This window comes from Triticum dicoccoides, unplaced genomic scaffold, assembly GCF_002162155.2.
Source record: "Triticum dicoccoides isolate Atlit2015 ecotype Zavitan unplaced genomic scaffold, WEW_v2.0 scaffold9133, whole genome shotgun sequence".
Classification (NCBI taxonomy): Eukaryota; Viridiplantae; Streptophyta; class Magnoliopsida; order Poales; family Poaceae; genus Triticum; species Triticum dicoccoides.
The window spans coordinates 1-1111 of NW_021309808.1; the positions used below are offsets into that span (position 1 = coordinate 1).

A 1111-nucleotide genomic window follows, 5' to 3' on the forward strand; every position below is an offset into this window, starting at 1 on the left:
CGCCCCAAGACGCGCGAGCAATGAGCATCGAGCTTAAACATATCGCAAATGTCAAAAATAATATAACGGGATTAATATATATCGGGCACGTGCGATATGTTTGTCACAAGGCGCAAAAAATAATTATAAAAGGAATGCAACACGAGGACTTCCCAGGAGGTCACCCATCCTAGTACTACTCTCGCCCAAGCACGCTTAACTTCGGAGTTCTGATGGGATCCGGTGCTTTAGTGCTGGTATGATCGCATCCGACATGTTTCCCCGTCTTCGTCCCTTATGCTTGCCACTCCCAGGTCCGCTCCAAAGACGATTCTACATTCTCACTACCATTACAACCGTTCCCTAACAATGGATAATGTCCTATACTACTTACTCTCCCGCTCAATCACGGAGACGAGTTTTCCACGGTTTCCACCCCTTCCTCCATACCGCAGCAACACGAGTTTTTTCCACCCCTTTCAGAAAGCGCTCTTCGCGCCACAAATCCGCCCCAAGACGCGCGAGCAATGAGCATCGAGCTTAAACATATCGCAAACGTCAAAAATAATATAACGGGATTAATATATATCGCGCACGTGCGATATGTTTGTCACAAGGCGCAAAAAATAATTATAAAAGTGTCAGGACCCCGACTCGATGTCACATCGATCTAGTCGGTAACACCTCATATCACTTTGCGGCTGTCAGGACCCCGACTCAATGCCACATCGATCTAGCATGTAACACCTCATATCACTTTGCGGCCTCACGCACGGTATTCCCACGGGTGTCGCCTTACCTTTGCCCGGGACCGTTTGCGCCTTTTGGCACACGTATATGACAGTGTCGCTAGCATCCATATGATAAGGAGCCCGGGCTGACATGGCTAGTCGTAAACCCAAAGCGGCACAGACTTACAGGGACAGGCATCCATGACCCAGCATCGAACGTGTCGGTCATCAGCGAGTGAATCCAGGCTGTAGCACTGGGCTAGCAGGACTCCGGTGAACCGGGCTGTAGCGGGCTAACAGGACTCCGGTATTCACCGCGTGACATTTCCCCGAAGGGACAGACACAGGAACGAAGAAGGACACATGCCGGCCAGCCTAAGTGTTCCGGAGCAGTAGCAAGC

General features: G+C 50.6%; 1 non-coding gene across 1 annotated transcript; it reads right to left on the reverse strand.

Annotated features, from left to right (window-relative positions):
• Positions 1-131: 131 nt before the first annotated feature.
• LOC119348390 lies at positions 132-250 on the reverse strand. Its single transcript, XR_005168919.1, has one exon. It is a non-coding gene; the product is annotated as a 5S ribosomal RNA (ribosomal RNA).
• Positions 251-1111: the final 861 nt, after the last annotated feature.